Source organism: Gymnoscopelus braueri, assembly GCF_963280865.1.
Source record: "Gymnoscopelus braueri genome assembly, chromosome: 21".
In the NCBI taxonomy this organism is placed as follows: domain Eukaryota; kingdom Metazoa; phylum Chordata; class Actinopteri; order Myctophiformes; family Myctophidae; genus Gymnoscopelus; species Gymnoscopelus braueri.
In genome coordinates this window covers 48,610,558-48,634,530 of record NC_137623.1, presented here as the reverse complement: position 1 = coordinate 48,634,530, position 23,973 = coordinate 48,610,558, and the positions used below count along the sequence as shown (strand labels likewise).

General features: G+C 40.9%; 1 protein-coding gene across 1 annotated transcript in view; it reads right to left on the bottom strand.

The window, feature by feature from the left end:
- LOC308077672 (uncharacterized protein) overlaps nt 1–23,973 on the bottom strand; it is a 72,634-nt gene that overhangs the window by 7,822 nt on the left and 40,839 nt on the right. The gene's annotated exons all lie outside the window — the stretch shown is intronic.

Sequence of the window (23,973 nt, the reverse complement as noted above, 5' to 3'; positions counted from 1 at the left end):
AGGTCATCATTACAGCTTTTCCTCCAGGCAAAGGTAGGCCATCAGCACTTCTCTGATGAGAGTCAAACAGTCCATATCTTCCAGACCTGTCTCTAAAAACAGCAATGGTGTGTGGTGATACTGTTAGGAGTGCATATTTGACATTCTCAGACAGACACTTAAGTCTTTCCTGAAGCTTCAGCCACCAATGCCGTCGGTAGGGCTCTCCCTCAGCTCTCATATATCCCATGTCCACGGTAGATTTTTTCACAGAGTAAGTATTGTGTTCCGTTTCCACCTTGAGAGGTACTTCCTCCATTGTCAGCTGGCATGACTTAAACAGCTTTTGTCTTTTTAGTGTTTCTATTGTTCTTTTATACAGACTGTCTCCCTTGTCCAGTATCTTGTCAAGATCATCCATCTTCAAGTCAAGACCTTCATGTTGGTGTGCCAAAAATGTCAGACCCATGCATGTACACTGCCGATTCTTTGACATTTGGGAAAACTTATGATGATTTTGGCTTTTGGATGCCTGCACAGATTTCACAGAGGGTGGCGCGGTGCATGCTTGTTGTACAGGGTCATTGTTGGAAAGGTCCATGGCCTCGCCAATGTTGTCTTCAACATCAGACTGTGCATGTTGCTGAGCTGTTTCTACCACAGGCTCCATGGCTGGACTATATGTCTTTTGTGTCCCTTCATCGACCTCTGTGCAACTGTTTGGTGAATCTGTATGGGCCTTTTTAGCTTCCCAGCATTTCTTTTTAGCGAAAGATCTCTTCCCACGACAAGGCATGATGTCACCGAGTTTTAGATTTGAACTTTTATTAAAATGTACTGTCTTTACCAAAAAACAACCTTCAATACTAGTGTAGCATTAGTCACAAATCACTCTAGGCATCTAGAATCAACTTACTTACCGTTAAAAAGTCACTTGAAGAGCTGTTCCGATCTGATGAACTCTAGAAAAAAAAGAGAGAACAATTTCAGAATAGCGCTATAGTTTTACAATATAATTACATTTTATGACAGTAGATTTTCAGGCCGCTGCGCAGCCTTCAAACCTAGTTATATGTTGCACTGCTATGAGCATGGGTCACTGAAGCATGGCCATTTGAAGTGTTATACGCTACAATAGAGCATCGCAGTTCCCGCCCCTTCTGGGTTCCACTGCAAAATACTCAATGCATTTTTCCCATTGACATTTCCAAAAATATTTATATCAATTAATTTAAGCCTAGAATCAAGCCATCCAGGGTCCTGGTGAATCATGACCATAAAACGTTCGATTTTGTGAAAAAACTTTTTTGAAAACGGCAAAACAAAGGTTATTTATTAAATATAGTATATCATATAATTAAATATAAAATAAATAAATCACAGAAAAAAACGTTTTATGGTCATGATTCACCAGGACCCTGGATGGCTGCATTTGTATGTATGGTGCATATATATTTTATTCATATCCATCTACCATTTATGCTATTATGGCTATAACAGACAAAGCTGACATTCCCTTGTTGAACTTTAACTATTCAAGATTGTATACAGTATTAACCAAAACATTTGGAGAAGTCTAAGTAAAGAGAGAAAGTATCACATAAGCATATATGTATACCAAAGATTATGTATATGATGAGTACACCATAGAATTGAAGTACGCATATCATCTGCATAGTTTATCTTAGGTAAAGCAGTGTGGGAAAATAATGCATTAATTCATAAGTTTACTGTTGCAAACACTAATGTTACCATTTATCTGTAGAGTAATGGTGTAACCATTTTGTTGTAATCCATTTGAATTTTTTGATTAAAAATGGTTGACAGCTTTGGCCAAATTGGATCCTATATAGTCATGACCTTTTTAAAATGTGTGGCAACAGAATGCAACTAGAGAAAGTGCTTCTCGGAGCACAGGTCTCCACCAGGTCAGGTAGGTTATTATGGGCCAGCAATGTTTGGAATTCGTCAATCAGAATGAATATGAAAAACTGTACAGATTTGTTTTGATCACTTGACTATGAAGATAATGTGTACCGATTTGCGTGATGTTTGAACAACATTTGTGGGACTAATTTAAAAACAATTGTTTTGCAAAAAAACGGCCTCCTGATGGAGCTATAATAGGGCAATGTTAAGAGGGTGGCACTTGTATCTCAAAGTAGTGCGAATGTGCGTGCAAAGTTTCACCGCAATCAGACGGAGCTATAATGATTTGTGGTATTCTAGATGTCAATCTTAGCTAATCAGGGTGGAATATGAAAGGTCAGATCCGTTAAAAGACCTGGACCTGGACTGCGCTGAGACCTGGACATGGCCTGGACAGTTGTTTGGAACCGGATGACATTGGACAAGAGACATCCGTCTTGATCACATGACTATTTGCGTGCAATTTGGATAAAATCTGTAATATCAAAAATACGTTTTACACAAGTCAGCCACCTGATGGCGCTATAAAAGGCAGATGTGAAAAATGCAGGGCAAAGGCTTTTTCTTGGCCACTAGGGAGTGTGCATACAAAGTTTTACACATATCGTGCAGTTATAGGTACAAACATGAATCGACCTGCTATAGCGCCACCATGAGGCTGACGTGACATTTTTCAAGTGGCATTTCTTCCTCTGCCAAGTGGGAATGTACTTGCAAAATGTCACAGAAATTGCACGCCGTGTTCATGATTTGAGGCATTTTGTTCAAAACGGAGCACTCCTGCAAACTTTGGAAGGCAATCTTAGCCAATCAGGATGGCATATGACAAATCTGAAAGACCAGTTTCGTTTAATGACAATAGAAACACTGTGTACCGATTAGCGTCATGTTTAGACAACATGTGTAGGAGCACGGTCAAAAGTGTGTTTTTCAAAAATCGGCCTCCTGGTGGCACAATTACAGGCCCATATGACTTTTTTGGGACATAATTCTGCTCTGGCATCCAGACAGAGAGCGTGTGTGCACAGTTTCACTGCCATCAAGCCAACGGTACCAGAGATTGACTGTCCACAGACAGAATGACACACACACAGGGTGCAAAACAGTCTCAGGCATGCCTTCCGGCCTGGCGGAGACAATAAAGTGTGCAATATAAGCTAAAATAATAGGAGTTGGCATTTAAAAAAGAAAGAAAGTGTTTCAATTAAGCTAATAATCTGGGGACCAACGAAATAATTTGGGGACCCCTCTGGGAATCTTGATAACCCCATGCATGTAATGCGCCGATCTCTGTGAGGACGGCAGTCACGTAAATTATTCCATGATTTTTCAAAGGTACAGTAAAATCACCGTTTTTGCTGGCAGCACTGGCACACTATTGATATGGCAGTTGAAGAGTTAAGCTACATGGAGTATATATATTGGCAATGATTCCTTAAAAACAATGGATTGACCCCAAGACAATTTCCATATGCAAACATTAGATAGTTAGATCTAAAACGCTTTGATTTGCACATGTGTCATGTTATGTTAAACAAACCTTGCAGTAGTGCAGTGTGGAATGGTCCCCTCAGTCCACAGCTGTGTTGGCCAAGATATCAGGTCCGGTGTACAGCCACGCCACAGCTGAAAATTTCAATCAAAAATACTGTATTTTAGACAAAATTATAAAACTAAATGCATATAGTGACATTGGCAGATCTACAAGCTCACAAGTGATCTACAATCTGACAAGTGAGCTTGTAGATCGGCCATTTATAATAAGGCTAAACGTTTACAGTGAGCTTGTATATCTGCTATTTTCAAATATGTATAATGCCTGGTTATCACATGGCTACAGATGTCTGCCAATTTGGGAGATAATTTTCAAATAGCCAAAGTTTAGATAGATTTAAACAATAATCAAAATCTACAAAGTAAGAAAGTTTTCAAATAATTGTAGTGGATTACAAGTACAATATTTGTCCATCTATGCCAACTGCCAACATACCAAATCAGCAATGCAACACTGTGCAGTACTCACATCGCAAATGTGCACAGATAGACAGACACAATCTGAGCACAAGGGCGTGACCATGTCAATATAGGGACAATAGCAGATCTACAAGCTCAGAAAATGAGCTTGTAGATCTGCTATTTTAAATGAGTGGTGTGACAATATGTGACCCACACACACACACCCACCTCATCTCAGCCCTAGTTTCTCCTGTTAGTGGCTAGTAGTCTGTTTATTAATCACAAAAGTTCAAATTTTCACAGAATATGGTGGAGGTGGATTGTGACACAATGTTATAAAAAACAATCATGTAGCTAACAAAGCTAGCTCTGAAACATGACTTCAACCTGGTGTTTGCACTTTATCCATTTACGGCCTGTACATCTACATAAAAGTTTGAGAACCACTGCCCTACTTCATCATACAAGAGTGTCACACAATAAGAGTAAAAAATAGCAGATCTACAAGCTTCCAACGTGTCTTGGTGCTCCACCTTTCTATGTGAAGGACCCGCAAAATGATATGCATTTGGCCGCAGACCCCATCTCAAAATATGTTGTTCCAGGAACTCCCAGAAGCACATATCGGAGTTAAAAAATGTTCGCAGAGGACCCCCAATATGATATGTATTTAGCAGATGACCCTTATGTCAAAATATGTTGTTCCAGGGATCCCCAGAAGCACAGATCAGAGTTAAAAATGTTTGCAAACTTTCAAGATTTTTCAAATATAGCAGATCTACAAGCTCACTTGGTGCTGCGCTATGATCAGCCAAATCAGCAATGCAACACTATACAGTACTCACACCAAAAATGTACACAGATACAGTCAGAGCAGAAGGGCGTGAGCATGTCAATATAGGGACAATATCAGATCTACAAGCCTCTGAGATGTAGTGGATAGAAGTATAAGTACAATATTTGTCTATGCCAACATACTAAATCAGCAATGCAACACTGTACAGTACTCACATCACAAATGTACATAGATAGACAGACACAGTCTGCGCACAAGGGCGTGAGCATGTCAATATAGGCACAATAGCAGATCTACAAGCTCAGAAAATGAGCTTGTAGATCTTGTAGATGTGTGAAAACTTTCAAGTTTTTCAAAAATAGCAGATCTACAAGCTCACTTGGTACTGCGCTATGAGCTTGTATATCTGCTATTTTTGAATAGCCAAATAAATCTAAAATGACAGCGATCCTGGTCTTAAACGGTCTTAAAGGGTATACAAAATTCAGGCATGCCTAGCACTTATCATAATATAAGTAAATCAAGCTATCGATATTGGCAATGGCTCCATAAACACTGGCTCTGGATTGACCCAAAGACACTTAGGCACACACAAGTGAGCATGTTTGTTTGTCAGGTACTTATTAAAGCATACTATCAAATGGAAATGAATATACTAAATAATACATTGCATCCACAACGTGAAAACACAGCAACCATACCAATTGACTACACCACTGTACCAGAATGCAAACAGTCTTACTTAAGTAGGGGTGCTGTTAGTATGCTCCTTCTAGGTGACACAGTAACTGCCTTTAAAACGAAATTGTGATTTTGAGAGACCAATTTCATCCAATCAGGAGAGAGAACTCATACAGGACACAGCCTATACAATCAAGTTATTGATTATGATTGGATGAAATTGCCAACCCACCCTTTATTTTTGGTTTAAAAAGGACCTGCAGACTGAGACAGGGTGTTCCGTGTTACTAAACAAACACAAAGCAATGATGGCTATCAGCATATAGCTTTCTATAAACTGGACAGTAGCAAAGAAACAGTGCCAAGATAGATCTTGAAAACTGTCATATTGTGCTGAAACATTGGCCACATAATAGATAAGACAGGCACAGAGGAGACACAATCAGGGCCTGTTAATGGAAATCAACAATGGGTCATTTATTCAACCCCTAGCCACACCTCTAATCACCCCCTTATTATCACCTTTCAGTCAGCTGACAACTCTATAGAAAGTTGAAGCAACAAATACTTTTCACCTGGATACCAGTGGTTCAAACTATTGTAATATCAAAGAACTTCCATTTTTAGCCAATGCATTAGACCAGACCCCCATAACCTAGTATCTCTGTGTATTTAGATGTAACCAAATAGACCCTTACGGGTCCATTTATATTGTATCCAAGGGTTACATTTATACACTCTAGGAGTTAAACACCACACAAACACAAAAATGTTTGCAAATGTTCAAGATTTTTCAAAAATAGCAGATCTACAAGCTCATAGTGCGACACTCAATGCCATGTTATGAGCTTGCAGATCTGCTATTTATGAATAGGCAAAGAAAAGTAAAATTACAGATATGTTCCCGGTCTTTAAGGGTAATACAAAATGTGTGCATGCCAGCCACTTCACAATATATAGTAAATCAAGCAGAGACTATTTGTTCCAATTGTGAAATATAATGTAGGTTGATTTTGGGAGACCACTTTCATCCAATCAGGAGAGAGAACTCATACAGGATACAGCATATACAAGCATTGAAAGTGATGACCCCAATACAAATTTAGGTTGGTTAACTTAAACAAACCTTGCAGTCTGTCAGGTAGGGTCTGTCCCTCGAACACGGCTGTCCAGTGTCCACCCACAGGACCTGTTCAGAAATATAGTATTTTAGGCACCAATGTGGGATATAATTGGAAAATAGCAGATCTACAAGCTCAAAGTGTCGCATTGTGAGCTAGTAGATCTGCCAAAGTTTAAATATGGCTGAAGTGGGGCTGAAGTGGTTAGTGTAGCCTATGTTTTTTAAACAACAATCTAAATCTAAAAAGTTTTCAAAACATTGTAGTGGATTACAAGTACAATATTTGTCTATCAATGCCAACATATCAAATAAGCAATGCAACACTGTACCTTTCAGTCAGCTGACAACTCTATAGAAACTAGAAGCAACACATACTTGTCACCTGGATGCCAGTGGTTCTCAAACTATTGTAATGTCAAAGAGCTTCCATTTTTAGCCTATGCACAAGACCACAGACCCCCATAATAAATGGAAAATAGGATCAGGATGTTACACACCTTGCAGTAGGTCTGGGATAGTCTGTCTGTCACCTGGGTCCACAGCCAGAGCTGTAAAAAAAGAAATACAATATTTTAGACACAGAGTTATGAAAGTACATGCATATCAATAGACAATAGCAGATCTACAAGCTCACACGTGATCTACAAGTGAGCTTGTAGATAAGCTATTTAAAAAAGGCTACAAGTTTACAGTGAGCTTGTAGATCTCATATTTTCAAATATGTATAATGCCTTGTTATCACATGGCTACAGAGTCTGCCAATTTTAGAGATAATTGTTAAATAGCAGATCTACAAGCTCACAATGTATAGCATTGTGAGCTTGTAGATCTGCCATTTTCAAATAGAAAAGTTTGAGTAGGGCTTAAGTGGTTAATGTAGCCAATGTTTTTTAAATAATAATCAAAATCAACTAACTAAAGTAGTTTTCAAATAATTGTAGTGGATCAAAAGTTCAATATTTGCCTCTGAGATGAAGTACAATACAAGTACAATAGTGGATAGAAGTACAAGCAGAATATTTATCTATCTATGCCTGCCAACTGTGTGTCGAGACAGACACAAACAAAGCTCCAAGGAGCTGTGTGTGACGTCACTGCCATGCGGAAGTTGTAAGCATACATTTATAGCCGTTAGCATCGGTTAGCCTAGCTGACGAATCCTTGTTGTTTTTAACCTAGTTTCAGATCAACTGTCGCTGCTTAAAGTTAGTTTTAGCAGATCTACAAGCTCAATTTTAGCAGACAAGATATAACAAATGCAATGTTGATTAAAAGCTGCATTCTGCGTTATATAATGAATTGTTATAGACAGGTCGATGGCAAAACTAAACAATAAAAGCCTGGAGATCGAGGCTCGGTTGATGGTGACGTGATTGTATGAAAACAAAGTCACCAACAAACTGGCGATTGCACTTAATTCATTTAAGGCCCGTACATGTACATACACGTTCACATTTCAAATATAAAGTGCTTACCTCATGGCCACGGATGTAACAATTCCGTTCGGGCCTTCAGAAGTACCCGTATCTTCAGTATTGTTAAATAAAAAGCATTTTAATCCGATCGGTGGCCATTTTCTCAGCATGTCCTCCATATGCTTTCAACTACGCGACCCCATCGGTTGGTAGGTGTACTGCACTCTGATAGAGTGTGCTAACTATGAGAAAATGGCCACCGATCGGATTAAAATGTTTTTTTATTGAACAATACGGAAGATACGGCTACTTCTGAGGAACCATACATAATTATAACATCCGTGGCCATGGAGTAAAAACTTTGTTTGAAATCTGAACGTTGAAGTAGATTAGAGGGTCCAAAAAGGGAGAAAGTGCAAACACCAGGTTGCAGTTCATCCATGACCGTCGTGTGGTCCAAGGCTACAATCAGAGTTATGAACTGAAAGCGATATAAAGTATTACTCACCTCAGACAAAAGACGACGAAATGAAAGTCTTCCGAAGAAAACAAAGTAGATCGATGATATAATATGAAGCTAAATCAAGAAGATCCGTTTCCAATAGTAAATGACCGAGGCTATCGCCGGATTTTGATTTGTGAGAAGGAAGCGTGTGAATGCTGTGAGTCTAAGGGGAGGGACAAAATCAGCAAGAGCTGTGATTGGTCTGCTCAGGCAAAAGAGTCAGAACAAGTCCGGGCAAGCCCTGTCGCAACCCCTCCCCCCCACGAACCTCGCGTCACCAGTGTTTCCAACTCGGAGGAACCCCCCCCCACACACACACACACACACACACACACACACACACACACACACACACACACACACACACACACACACACACACACACACACACACACGCACGCACACACACACACACACACACACACACACACACACACACACACACACACACACACACACACACACACACACACACACACACACACACACACAGGTAAACCATTTCCGTATCCTTTCTAAAGCGGATGCAGCCGTTGGCTCTGAAATGCATGTAAAATTTATGCTGCTTTCATAGAACAAACAAAAAGACATTGAAGTATTAACCAAAAATAGATACATTTGTTTTAAATGCAAACGTCATTTTATTAATTTAAAAGTTAAAAAGAAGAAGTTAGCGAAATATATAACAGCAATAATAATAATAATAATAATAATAATAATAATAATAATAATAATAATAATAATAATTAAAAAAACACAGAAGCCAGTTACATTACTAATTTCTCCCAGAAAATATACTTAAAGTACCAGAAGTAAAAGTACTAATTATGCAGAATGTCCCATTTCAAGTTTTCAAATGCATACAATGTATACAAATCTTTAGAAAATAGCAGATCTACAAGCTCACAACGCATCGGGCACTAGGGATAACTGGGCACCAAAACCGAGGGAAATGTGGGCACCTGGTCAACTGGGCACTAGGGACAACTGGGCACTAGGGACAACTGGGCACCAAAACCATCTGGGCAGTAGGGACATGTGGGCATCTGGACAACTGGGAACTGGGCATTTGGGACATGTGGGCAACTGGACAACTGGGCACCTGGAGGAATGGGCACCTTAATTAGGATTTGTGTTTTTTGTACTTTACACAGCATGATAAGCTCACAACGCATCGGGCAATAGGGATAACTGGGCACCAAAACCTAGGGAAATGTTGGCACCTAGTCAACTGGGCACTAGGGACAACTGGGCACCAAAACCATCTGGGCAGTGGGGACATGTGGGCACCTGGACAACTGGGAACTGGGCACTTGGGACATGTGGGCATCTGGACAACTGGGCACCTGGAGGAGTGGGCACCTGAATTAGGATTTGTGTTTTTTGTACTGTTTTGAAGAAAATTCAAAATGGCGGAAAATCTATCCAGACGGAAATGGGCGTGGCGTACATGGGGAGTTGCGTCATGACCCAAGGAATCTAGGGAAAAGGAAATTTTGATTTTACGACCTACGGTTCAAGAGTTATAGGCCAAAAGGTAAAGTGGGCTGTTATAGCGCCACCATGTGGCCGACTGGTGTGATTTTTTTAAAATAATTTTGCAATAAACTATTAACCTCCCCTCCAAGTCATGTAACTGTAGCCCTTATGGTTTCCGAGAAAAAAATACTTGAATGGGAGTTTTTGCAATTCCCATTAAAGTGGATGGGGAAATTTAATGCACTAATAAATCAATATAAAAAAATCTATCCAGACGCAAATGGGCGTGGCCTATATAAGGAGTTGCGTCATGACCCAAGGAATCTAGGGAAAAAGAAATTTTGATTTTACGACCTACGGTTCAAGAGTTATAGGCCAAAAGGTAAAGTGGGCTGTTATAGCGCCACCATGTGGCCGACTGGTGTGATTTTTTTTTAAATAATTTTGCAATAAACTATTAACCTCCCCTCCAAGTCATGTAACTCTAGCCCTTATGGTTTCCGAGAAAAAAATACTTGAATGGGAGTTTTTGCAATTCCCATTAAAGTGGATGGGGAAATTTAATGCACTAATAAATCAATATCAAAAAATCTATCCAGACGCAAATGGGCGTGGCCTATATGGGGAGATGCGTCGTGACCCAAGGAATCCAGGTGAAAAGAAATTTTGATTTTACGACCTACGGTTCAAGAGTTATAGGCCAAAACGTAAAGGGGGCTGTTATAGCGCCACCATGTGGCCGATTGGTGTGATTTTTTTTTAAATAATTTTGCAATAAACTATTAACCTCCCCTCCAAGTCATGTAACTCTAGCCCTTATGGTTTCCGAGAAAAAAATACTTGAATGGGAGTTTTTGCAATTCCCATTAAAGTGGATGGGGAAATTTAATGCACTAATAAATCAATATCAAAAAATCTATCCAGACGCAAATGGGCGTGGCCTATATGGGGAGATGCGTCGTGACCCAAGGAATCCAGGTGAAAAGAAATTTTGATTTTACGACCTACGGTTCAAGAGTTATAGGCCAAAACGTAAAGGGGGCTGTTATAGCGCCACCATGTGGCCGACTGGTGTGATTTTTTTTTAAATAATTTTGCAATAAACTATTAACCTCCCCTCTAAGTCATGTAACTCTAGCCCTTATGGTTTCCGAGAAAAAAATACTTGAATGGGAGTTTTTGCAATTCCCATTAAAGTGGATGGGGAAATTTAATGCACTAATAAATCAATATCAAAAAATCTATCCAGACGCAAATGGGTGTGGCCTATATGGGGAGATGCGTCGTGACCCAAGGAATCCAGGTGAAAAGAAATTTTGATTTTACGACCTACGGTTCAAGAGTTATAGGCCAAAACGTAAAGGGGGCTGTTATAGCGCCACCATGTGGCCGACTGGTGTGATTTTTTTTTAAATAATTTTGCAATAAACTATTAACCTCCCCTCCAAGTCATGTAACTCTAGCCCTTATGGTTTCCGAGAAAAAAATACTTGAATGGGAGTTTTTGCAATTCCCATTAAAGTGGATGGGGAAATTTAATGCACTAATAAATCAATATCAAAAAATCTATCCAGACGCAAATGGGCGTGGCCTATATGGGGAGATGCGTCGTGACCCAAGGAATCCAGGTGAAAAGAAATTTTGATTTTACGACCTACGGTTCAAGAGTTATAGGCCAAAACGTAAAGGGGGCTGTTATAGCGCCACCATGTGGCCGATTGGTGTGATTTTTTTTAAAATAATTTTGCAATAAACTATTAACCTCCCCTCCAAGTCATGTAACTCTAGCCCTTATGGTTTCCGAGAAAAAAATACTTGAATGGGAGTTTTTGCAATTCCCATTAAAGTGGATGGGGAAATTTAATGCACTAATAAATCAATATAAAAAAATCTATCCAGACGCAAATGGGCGTGGCCTATATGGGGAGATGCGTCGTGACCCAAGGAATCCAGGTGAAAAGAAATTTTGATTTTACGACCTACGGTTCAAGAGTTATAGGCCAAAACGTAAAGGGGGCTGTTATAGCGCCACCATGTGGCCGAATGGTGTGATAATTTCTTTTATAATTTCGGACTAAATCATGAACCTCCCCTCCAAATCTGGTAACTCTAGCTCTTACGGTTTCTGAGAAAAAAATACTTGAATTTCAGTTTTTTCACTTTTCCATTAAAGCGGATGGGGAAATTTAATGCACTAATAAATCAATATCAATTAAACTATTTCACCAATCTCTTAGCAAAATACAAGCGCACGATTCCAGGTCAAGACGGTCATTTTGAGATATGGCACAACATTGGGGGATAAAAACTGTGGGAGGAGATGCGGTCTAAAGTATTGTTTATCTAGAAAGAAGAATAAAGTTCATCAAGTACTATAGTCTGGTTGCCCTGTTAGGGCAACCACACTAACTAGACACGTCGCAATTATGGGAAATTGCAAAGTGTGGTTGCGCCGTCGCCGGTCGCAGGTTGCCGCCGCCCGGACTTGAGGAATATGCTTGGAGGAATACCGTCGGAGGTCGCGTGACGTACCATTCGAATTTGGTGCTGATTGGATCCTGATACATGGCGTTTTGATTTGAAGAAATAGGCCCCTCCCACTAAAATAAATAAGCCCCTCCCACAAATGTAGCGGGCCAATGACATCGTCATGTCACTCCTGAGATCACCTGCTTTTCAATTTGAGAGGAGTGATCCCCCCAAAAATCATGTTTTTGCATCAAACGGTTACGTTTTGCAGAGTTGTGGCGCCCCCTATGGGTCAAAGTGGAAATGCTTTTGGGGATTCGTTGAGTAAGCCACCCTCGACATGTGATTCAAATTTGGGATCGATTGGACGTTTCGTTCGTGATTTTTGGCATTTTTGGTAAAACGGGCTCCTCCCGCTAACTTTGGAAGCCAATTACGGCCGAACGGTAAGGACTATCAAAATGCCGTTTGGATAGGTTTATCGCATGGGTCCATAGATGACCTGTACCGATTTGTGTGAGATTTGGACAAAGTTTGTAGGAAAAGAAGCAAAAAGTGTGTTTTGAAGAAAATTCTAAATGGCGGAAAATCTATCCTGACGCAAATGGGCGTGGCCTATATGGGGAGATGCGTAGTGACCCAAGGAATCCAGGTGAAAAGAATTTTGATTTTACGACCTACGGTTCAAGAGTTATAGGCCAAAAGGTAAAGTGGGCTGTTATAGCGCCACCATGTGGCCGACTGGTGTGATTTTTTTTTAAATAATTTTGCAATAAACTATTAACCTCCCCTCCAAGTCATGTAACTGTAGCCCTTATGGTTTCCGAGAAAAAAATACTTGAATGGGAGTTTTTGCAATTCCCATTAAAGTGGATGGGGAAATTTAATGCACTAATAAATCAATATCAAAAAATCTATCCAGACGCAAATGGGCGTGGCCTATATGGGGAGATGCGTCGTGACCCAAGGAATCCAGGTGAAAAGAAATTTTTATTTTACGACCTACGGTTCAAGAGTTATAGGCCAAAACGTAAAGGGGGTTGTTATAGCGCCACCATGTGGCCGATTGGTGTGATTTTTTTTTAAATAATTTTGGACTAAATTATGAACCTCCCCTCCAAATGTGGTAACTCTAGCTCTTACGGTTTTCTAGAAAAAAATACTTGAATTTGAGTTTTTTCACTTTTACATTAAAGCGGATGGGGAAATTTAATGCACTAATAAATCAATATCAATTAAACTATTTAACCAATCTCTTAGCAAAATACAAGCGCACGATTCCAGGTCAAGACGGTCATTTTGAGATATGGCACAACATTGGGGGATAAAAACTGTGGGAGGAGATGCAGTTTGAAGTATTGTTTATCCGGAAGATTAATAAAGTTCATCAAGAACAATAGTCTGGTTGCCCTGTTAGGGCAACCACACTAACTAGACGCGTCGCAATTCAGGGCAATTGCAGAGTGTGGTTGCGCCGACGCCGGTCGCGGGCGGCCACCGGGATGCGAGGATTACGCCGGGAGGATTACCGTCGGAGGACGCGCGACGTGCGATTCGAATTCGGTGCCGATCGGATCCCGCGTTCGTGACGCGTGCCGTTTTGATTTGAGGAAATAGGCCCCTCCCACTAAAGAAACAGGCCCCTCCCACAAATGTAGCGGGCCAATGACATCTTCATGTCACTCCTGAGATCACTTGCTTTTCTTTTTGAGAGAACTGATCCCCCCAAAAATCATGTTTTTGTGTCAAACGGTTACATTTTGCGCATTTGTGGCGCCCCCTATGGGTCAAAGTGGAAATGCTTTTGGGGATTTGTTGAGTAAAGCTCACTTGACATGTGATTAAAATTTGGGATTGACTGGACGTTTTGTTCGTGATTTGTGGGCTTTTTTGTAAAACGGGCCCCTCCCGCTAACTTTGGAAGCCATTTACGGACGAACGGTATGGACTATCAAAATTCTGTTTCGGTCCAGATTATCGCATGGGTCCAGAGATCATGTGTACCGAATTTTGTGAGATTTGGGAAAAATCTGTAGGAAAAGGTGCAAAAAGTGTGTTTTGAAGAAAATTCAAAATGGCGGAAAATCTATCCTGACGCAAATGGGCGTGGCCTATATGGGGAGATGCGTCGTGACCCAAGGAATCCAGGTGAAAATAAATTTTGATTTTACGACCTACGGTTCAACAGTTATAGGCCAAAACATAAGGGGGGCTGTTATAGCGCCACCATGTGGCCGAATGGTGTGATATTTTTTTTAATAATTTCGGACTAAATTATAAACCTCCCCTCCAAATCTGGTAACTCTAGCTCTTACGGTTTCTGAGAAAAAAATACTTGAATTTGAGTTTTTTCACTTTTCCATTAAAGCGGATGGGGAAATTTAATGCACTAATAAAACAATATCAATTAAACTATTTAACCAATCTCTTAGCAAAATACAAGCGCACGATTCCCGGTCAAGACGGTCATTTTGACATATGGCACGAAATTGGGGAATAAAAACTGTGGGAGGAGATGCAGTTTGAAATATTGTTTATTAACATTGTTCAAGAACAATGTTAATACTAGACGCGTCGCAATTATGGGAAATTGCAAAGTGTGGTTGCGCCGTCGCCGGTCGCAGGTTGCCGCCGCCCGGACTTGAGGAATATGCTTGGAGGAATACCGTCGGAGGTCGCGTGACGTACCATTCGAATTTGGTGCTGATTGGATCCTGTGTTCGTGATACATGGCGTTTTGATTTGAAGAAATAGGCCCCTCCCACTAAAATAAATAAGCCCCTCCCACAAATGTAGCGGGCCAATGACATCGTCATGTCATTCCTGAGATCACCTGCTTTTCAATTTGAGAGGAGTGATCCCCCCAAAAATCATGTTTTTGCATCAAACGGTTACGTTTTGCAGAGTTGTGGCGCCCCCTATAGGTCAAAGTGGAAATGCTTTTGGGGATTTGTTGAGTAAACCACCCTCGACATGTGATTAAAATTTGGGATTGATTGGACGTTTCGTTCGTGATTTTTGGCATTTTTGGTAAAACGGGCTCCTCCCGCTAACTTTGGAAGCTAATTACGGACGAACGGTAAGGACTATCAAAATGCCGTTTGGATAGGTTTATCGCATGGGTCCATAGATGACCTGTACCGATTTGTGAGAGATTTGGACAAAATTTGTAGGAAAAGGAGCAAAAAGTGTGTTTTGAAGAAAATTCAAAATGGCGGAAAATGTATCTAGACGCAAATGGGCGTGGCCTATATGGGGAGTTGCATCATGACCCAAGGAATCCAGGGGAAAATATTTTTTGAATTTACGACCTACGGTTCAAGAGTTATAGGCCAAAACGTAAAGGGGGCTGTTATAGCGCCACCATGTGGCCGACTGGTGTGATTATTTTTAAAATAATTTTGCAATAAACTATTAACCTCCCCTCCAAGTCTTGTAACTGTAGCCCTTATGGTTTCAGAAAAAAAATACTTGAATGGGAGTTTTTGCAATTCCCATTAAAGTGGATGGGGAAATTTAATGCACTAATAAATCAATATCAAAAAATCTATCCAGACGCAAATGGGCGTGGCCTATATGGGGAGTTGCATAATGACCCAAGGAATCCAGGGGAAAATAAATTTTGATTTTACGACATACGGTTCAAGAGTTATAGGCCAAAACGTAAAGGGGAATGTTATAGCGCCACCATGAGGCCGATTGGTGTAATTATTTTTCCAATAATTTTGCACTAAATATTGAACCTACCCACCAAATCTTGTAACTCTAGCCCTTACGGTCTTTGAGAAAAAAATACTTGAATTTGAGTTTTTTCACTTTTCCATTAAAGCGGATGGGGAAATTTAATGCACTAATAAATCAATATCAATTAAACTATTTAACCAATCTCTTAGCAAAATACAAGCGCACGATTCCAGGTCAAGACGGTCATTTTGAGATATGGCACAACATTGGGGGATAAAAACTGTGGGAGGAGAAGCAGCCCGAAGTATTGTTTATCCGGATTAATAAAGAACATCCAGTACTATAGTCTGGTTGCCCTGTTAGGGCAACCACACTAACTAGACGGGTCGCAATTCTGGGAAATTGCAAAGTGTGGTTGCGCCGACGCCGGTCGCAGGTCGCCGCCGCCGGGACTTGAGGAATATGCTTGGAGGCATTTTTGGTAAAACGGGCCCCTCCCGCTAACTTTGGAAGCCATTTACGGACGAACGGTATGGACTATCAAAATTCTGTTTCGCTCCAGATTATCGCATGGGTCCAGAGATCATGTGTACCGATTTTTGTGAAATTTGGAGAAAATATGTGGGAGGAGGAGCTAAAAGTGTGTTTTGAAGAAAATTCTAAATGGCGGAAAATCTATCCTGACGCAAATGGGCGTGGCCTATATGGGGAGTTGCGTCATGACCCAAGGAATCCAGGGAAAAAGAGATTTTGATTCTACGACCTACGGTTCAAGAGTTATAGGCCAAAACGTAAAGGGGGCTGTTATAGCGCCACCATGTGGCCGATTAGTATAATTATTTTTTCAATAATTTCGGACTAAATTATGAACCTCCCCTCCAAATCTGGTAACTCTAGCTCTTACGGTTTCTGAGAAAAAAATACTTGAATTTGAGTTTTTGCACTTTTCCATTAAAGCGGATGGGGAAATTTAATGCACTAATAAATCAATATCAATTAAACTATTTAACCAATCTCTTAGCAAAATACAAGCGCACGATTCCCGGTCAAGACGGTCATTTTGACATATGGCACGAAATTGGGGAATAAAAACTGTGGGAGGAGATGCAGTTTGAAATATTGTTTATTAACATTGTTCAAGAACAATGTTAATACTAGACGCGTCGCAATTCAGGGCAATTGCAGAGTGTGGTTGCGCCGACGCTAGTCGCGGGTCGCTGCCGCCGGGACTCGAGGAATACGCTGGGAGGAATACCGTCGGAGGCTGTGCCAATTACATTGTCACGTCACTCCTGAGATCACTTGCGTTTCATTTTGAGAGGATTGATCCCCCCCAAAATAAGGTTTTTGCATCAAACGGTTACATTTTGAGCATTTGTGGCGCCCCCTATGGATCAAAGTGGAAATTATTTTGGGGATTTGTTGAGTAAACCACACTTGACATGTGATTCAAATTTGGGATTGACTGGACGTTTCGTTCGTGATTTGTGGTCTTTTTTGTAAAACGGGCCCCTTCCGCTAACTTTGGAAGCCATTTACGGACGAACGGTATGGACTATCAAAATTCTGTTTCGGTCCAGATTATCGCATGGGTCCAAAGATCATGTGTACCGATTTTTGTGAAATTTGGACAAAATATATGGGAGGAGGAGCTAAAAGTGTGTTTTGAAGAAAATTCAAAATGGCGGAAAATCTATCCTGACGCAAATGGGCGTGGCCTATATGGGGAGTTGCGTCATGACCCAAGGAATCTAGGGGAAAATAAAATTTGATTTTACGACCTACGGTTCAAGAGTTATAGGCCAAAACGTAAAGGGGGCTGTTATAGCGCCACCATGTGGCCGGTTAGTGTAATAATTTTTTCAATAATTTTGGACTAAATTATGAACCTCCCTTCCAAATCTGGTAACTCTAGCTCTTACGGTTTCTGAGAAAAAAATACTTGAATTTGAGTTTTTTCACTTTTTCATTGAAGCGGATGGGGAAATTTAATGCACTAATAAATCAATATCAATTAAACTCTTTAACCAATCTCTTAGCAAAATACAAGCGCACGATTCCCGGTCAAGACGGTCATTTTGACATATGGCACGAAATTGGGGAATAAAAACTGTGGGAGGAGATGCAGTTTGAAATATTGTTTATTAACATCGTTCAAGAACAATGTTAATACTAGACGAGTCGCAATTCAGGGCAATTGCAAAGTGTGGTTGCGCCGACGCCGGTCGTGGGCTGCGGCCACCGGGACTCGAGGAATACGCTGGGAGGAATACTGTCGGAGGCTGCGCCAATTACATTGTCATGTCTCTCATGAGATCACTTGCGTTTCATTTTGAGAGGATCGATCCACCCCGAAATAATGTTTTTGCATTAAACGGTTACATTTTGCGCATTTGTGGCGCCCCCCTATGGATCAAAGTGGAAAAGCTTTTGGGGATCCGTTGAGTAAACCACCCTTGACATGTGATTCAAATTTGGGATTGACTGGAGGTTTCGTTCGTGATTTTTGGCATTTTTGGTAAAACGGGCTCCTCCCGCTAACTTTGGAAGCCAATTACGGACGAACGGTAAGGACTATCAAAATGCCGTTTGGATAGGTTTATCGCATGGGTCCATAGATGACCTGTACCGATTTGTGTGAGATTTGGACAAAATTTGTAGGAAAAGGAGCAAAAAGTGTGTTTTGAAGAAAATTCAAAATGGCGGAAAATCTATCCTGACGCAAATGGGCGTGGCCTATATGGGGAGTTGCGTCATGACCCAAGGAATCTAGGGGAAAATAAAATTTGATTTTACGACCTACGGTTCAAGAGTTATAGGCCAAAACGTAAAGGGGGCTGTTATAGCGCCACCATGTGGCCGGTTAGTGTAATAATTTTTTCAATAATTTTGGACTAAATTATGAACCTCCCTTCCAAATCTGGTAACTCTAGCTCTTACGGTTTCTGAGAAAAAAATACTTGAATTTGAGTTTTTTCACTTTTTCATTGAAGCGGATGGGGAAATTTAATGCACTAATAAATCAATATCAATTAAACTCTTTAACCAATCTCTTAGCAAAATACAAGCGCACGATTCCCGGTCAAGACGGTCATTTTGACATATGGCACGAAATTGGGGAATAAAAACTGTGGGAGGAGATGCAGTTTGAAATATTGTTTATTAACATCGTTCAAGAACAATGTTAATACTAGACGCGTCGCAATTCAGGGCAATTGCAAAGTGTGGTTGCGCCGACGCCGGTCGGGACTCGAGGAATACGCTGGGAGGAATACCGTCGGAGGCTGCGCCAATTACATTGTCACGTCACTCCTGAGATCACTTGCGTTTCATTTTGAGAGGATTGATCCCCCAACATAAGGTTTTTGCATCAAACGGTTACATTTTGAGCATTTGTGTGCGCCCCCTATGGATCAAAGTGGAAATGCTTTTGGGGATTTGTTGAGTAAACCACCCTTGACATGTGATTCAAATTTGGGATTGACTGGACGTTTTGTTCGTGATTTGTGGGCTTTTTTGTAAAACGGGCCCCTCCCGCTAACTTTGGAAGCCATTTACGGACGAACGGTATGGACAATCAAAATTCTGTTTCGGTCCAGATTATCGCATGGGTCCAGATATCATGTGTACCGATTTTTGTGAGATTTGGGGAAAATCTGTAGGAAAAGGTGCAAAAAGTGTGTTTTGAAGAAAATTCAAAATGGCGGAAAATCTATCCTGACGCAAATGGGCGTGGCCTATATGGGGAGATGCGTCGTGACCCAAGGAATCCAGGTGAAAAGGAAATTTTGATTTTACGAACTACGGTTCAAGAGTTATAGGCCAAAACGTAAAGGGGGCTGTTATAGCGCCACCATGTAGTCGAATGGTGTTATAATTTTTTTAATAATTTTGGACTAAATTATAAACCTCCCCTCCAAATCTGGTAACTCTAGCTCTTATGGTTTTTGAGAAAAAAATACTTGAATTTGAGTTTTTTCACTTTTCCATTAAAGCGGATGGGGAAATTTAATGCACTAATAAATCAATATCAATTAAACTATTTAACCAATCTCTTAGCAAAATACAAGCGCACGATTCCCGGTCAAGAAGGTCATTTTGACATATGGCACGAAATTGGGGAATAAAAACTGTGGGAGGAGATGCAGTTTGAAATATTGTTTATTAACATTGTTCAAGAACAATGTTAATACTAGACGCGTCGCAATTATGGGAAATTGCAAAGTGTGGTTGCGCCGTCGCCGGTCGCAGGTTGCCGCCGCCCGGACTTGAGGAATATGCTTGGAGGAATACCGTCGGAGGTCGCGTGACGTGCCATTCGAATTTGGTGCTGATTGGATCCTGTGTTCGTGATACATGGCGTTTTGATTTGAAGAAATAGGCCCCTCCCACTAAAATAAATAAGCCCCTCCCACAAATGTAGCGGGCCAATGACATCATCATGTCACTCCTGAGATCACCTGCTTTTCAATTTGAGAGGAGTGATCCCCCCAAAAATCATGTTTTTGCATCAAACGGTTACGTTTTGCAGAGTTGTGGCGCCCCCTATGGCTCAAAGTGGAAATGCTTTGGGGGATTTGTTGAGTAAACCACACTTGACATGTGATTCAAATTTGGGATTGACTGGACGTTTCGTTCGTGATTTGTGTTTTTTTTTGTAAAACGGGCCCCTCCCGCTAACTTTGGAAGCCATTTACGGACGAACGGTAAGGACTATCAAAATGCCGTTTGGATATCTTTATCGCATGGGTCCATAGATCACGTGTACCGATTTGTGTGAGATTTGGACAAAATTTGAAGGAAAAGGAGCAATAAGTGTGTTTTGAAGAAAATTCAAAATGGCGGAAAATATATCCTGACGCAAATGGGCGTGGCCTATATGGGGAGCTGCGTCATGACCCAAGGAATCTAGGGAAAAAGAAATTTTGATTTTACGACCTACGGTTCAAGAGTTATAGGCCAAAAGGTAAAGTGGGCTGTTATAGCGCCACCATGTGGCCGACTGGTGTGATTTTTTTTTAAATAATTTTGCAATAAACTATTAACCTCCCCTCCAAGTCATGTAACTCTAGCCCTTATGGTTTCCGAGAAAAAAATACTTGAATGGGAGTTTTTGCAATTCCCATTAAAGTGGATGGGGAAATTTAATGCACTAATAAATCAATATCAAAAAATCTATCCAGACGCAAATGGGCGTGGCCTATATGGGGAGATGCGTCGTGACCCAAGGAATCCAGGTGAAAAGAAATTTTGATTTTACGACCTACGGTTCAAGAGTTATAGGCCAAAACGTAAAGGGGGCTGTTATAGCGCCACCATGTGGCCGATTGGTGTGATCTTTTTTAAAATAATTTTGGACTAAATTATGAACCTCCCCTCCAAATGTGGTAACTCTAGCTCTTACGGTTTCTGAGAAAAAAATACTTGAATTTGAGTTTTTTCACTTTTACATTAAAGCGGATGGGGACATTTAATGCACTAATAAATCAATATCAATTAAACTATTTAACCAATCTCTTAGCAAAATACAAGCGCACGATTCCAGGTCAAGACGGTCATTTTGAGATATGGCACAACATTGGGAGATAAAAACTGTGGGAGAAATAGCAGTTTGAAGTATTGTTTATCTATAAATAAAGAGTATAGAGTACTATAGTCTGGTTGCCCTGTTAGGGCAACCACACTAACTAGACGCGTCGCAATTCAGGGCAATTGCAAAGTGTGGTTGCGCCGACGCCGGTCGTGGGCTGCGGCCGCCGGGACTCGAGGAATACGCTGGGAGGAATACTGTCGGAGACTGCGCCAATTACATTGTCACGTCTCTCATGAGATCACTTGCGTTTCATTTTGAGAGGATCGATCCACCCCGAAATAACGTTTTTGCATTAAACGGTTACATTTTGCGCATTTGTGGCGCCCCCCTATGGATCAAAGTGGAAATGCTTTTGGGGATCCGTTGAGTAAACCACCCTTGACATGTGATTCAAATTTGGGATTGACTGGAGGTTTCGTTTGTGATTTTTGGCCTTTTTTGTAAAACGGGCCCCTCCCGCTAACTTTGGAAGCCATTTAAGGACGAACCGTAAGGACTAGCAAAATTCAGCTTGGAGACGTTTATCGCATGGGTCCAGAGATCATGTGTACCGCTTTTTCTGAAATTTGGACAAAATATGTGGGAGGAGGAGCTAAAAGTGTGTTTTGAAGAAAATTCAAAATGGCGGAAAATCTATCCTGACGCAAATGGGCGTGGCCTATATGGGGAGTTGCGTCATGACCCAAGGAATCTAGGGAAAAAGACATTTTGATTTTACGACCTACGGTTCAAGAGTTATAGGCCAAAAGGTAAAGTGGGCTGTTATAGCGCCACCATGTGGCCAACTGGTGTGATTTTTTTAAAAATAATTTTGCAATAAACTATTAACCTCCCCTCCAAGTCATGTAACTGTAGCCCTTATGGTTTCCGAGAAAAAAATACTTGAATGGGAGTTTTTGCAATTCCCATTAAAGTGGATGGGGAAATTTAATGCACTAATAAATCAATATCAAAAAATCTATCCTGACGCAAATGGGCGCGGCCTATATGGGGAGATGCGTAGTGACCCAAGGAATCCAGGGAAAAAGACATTTTGATTTTACGACCTACGGTTCAAGAGTTATAGGCCAAAACGTAAAGGGCACTGTTATAGCGCCACCATGTGGCCGATTAGTGTAATTATTTTTTCAATAATTTCGGACTAAATTATGAACCTCCCCTCCAAATCTGGTAACTCTAGCTCTTACGGTTTCTGAGAAAAAAATACTTGAATTTGAGTTTTTTCACTTTTCCATTAAAGCGGATGGGGAAATTTAATGCACTAATAAATCAATATCAATTAAACTATTTAACCAATCTCTTAACAAAATACAAGCGCACGATTCCCGGTCAAGACGGTCATTTTGACATATGGCACGAAATTGGGGAATAAAAACTGTGGGAGGAGATGCAGTTTGAAATATTGTTTATTAACATTGTTCAAGAACAATGTTAATACTAGACGCGTCGCAATTCAGGGCAATTGCAAAGTGTGGTTGCGCCGACGCGAGTCGCGGGTCGCTGCCGCCGGGACTCGGGGAATACGCTGGGAGGAATACCGTCGGAGGCCGCGTGACGTGCCATTCGAATCGGGTGTCGATCGGATCCTGCCTTCGTGATACATGCCGTTTTGATTTTAGGAAATAGGCCCCTCCCACAAATGTAACGGGCCAATCATATTGTCACGTCACTCCTGATATCACTTTTATTTCATTTTGAGAGGATTGATCCCCCCAAAAATCATATTTTTGCATCAAACGGTTACGTTTTGTGCATTTGTGGCGCCCCCTATGGGTCAAAGTGGAAATACTTTTGGGGATTCGTTGAGTAAACCACCCTCAACATGTGACTCAAATTTGGGATTGACTGGACGTTTCGTTAGTGATTTGTGGCCTTTTTTGTAAAACGGGCCCCTTCCGCTAACTTTGGAAGCCATTTACGGACGAACGGTATGGACTATCAAAATTCTGTTTCACTCCAGATTATCGCATGGGTCCAGAGATAATGTGTACTGATTTTTGTGAAATTTGGAGAAAATATGTGGGAGGAGGAGCTAAAAGTGTGTTTTGAAGATAATTCAAAATGGCGGAAAATCTATCCTGACGCAAATGGGCGTGGCCTATATGGGGAGTTGCGTCGTAACCCAAGGAATCCAGGGGAAAAGAGATTTTTATTCTACGACCTACGGTTCAAGAGTTAAAGGCCAAAACGTAAAGGCGGCTGTTATAGCGCCACCATGAGGCCGAATGGTGTAATTATTTGTATAATAATTTTGGACTAAATTATGAACCTCCCTTCCAAATCTGGTAACTCTAGCTCTTACGATTTCTGAGAAAAAAATACTTGAATTTGAGTTTTTTCACTTTTCCATTAAAGCGGATGGGG